General features: G+C 49.7%; 1 protein-coding gene across 1 annotated transcript in view; it reads left to right on the top strand.

The window, feature by feature from the left end:
• The first annotated feature begins 221 nt into the window (after positions 1–221).
• LOC119586448 overlaps positions 222–360 on the top strand; it is a 3,078-nt gene continuing 2,939 nt past the window's right edge. The window contains exon 1 of the mRNA XM_037935180.1: positions 222–315. The gene's annotated coding sequence lies outside the window, so the exon portion shown is untranslated. The remainder of the gene's footprint in view (positions 316–360) is intronic.

Genomic DNA, 360 nt, shown 5'->3' with positions numbered 1-360 from the left:
TAAGTGTATATATATTTAAGATGGTTTATATAAGTGCGAGAGGCGATGCTGCCGTAAGCGAGTGACATTGTCTTGTCTCTCTACAGATATTATAATATTCTATAAATATAACACTAAATATCACTAGAAAACTTGGTCATTACACGTGATAAAGCACCCACCCTGTACGTGTTGTCCTGTTCACTTGTTCGGATCAGCTGACACTCCTTCTGCCGCGCCCTCAGCCGCCCTGGGTCGGACGGCTGTCTGCGACGAGTATAAAAGACGTGCCTCGCAGTCCCTGCCCAGAACGCCTCTCCTCTCGTCGGCGTCCAGGTGAGGCACTCGACGGGCGCACTCGACACTGCTTTGGTGCCATGG

This window comes from Penaeus monodon, chromosome 21 (assembly GCF_015228065.2).
Source record: "Penaeus monodon isolate SGIC_2016 chromosome 21, NSTDA_Pmon_1, whole genome shotgun sequence".
In the NCBI taxonomy this organism is placed as follows: Eukaryota; Metazoa; Arthropoda; class Malacostraca; order Decapoda; family Penaeidae; genus Penaeus; species Penaeus monodon.
This window is presented reverse-complemented; position numbering and strand designations above follow the sequence as displayed.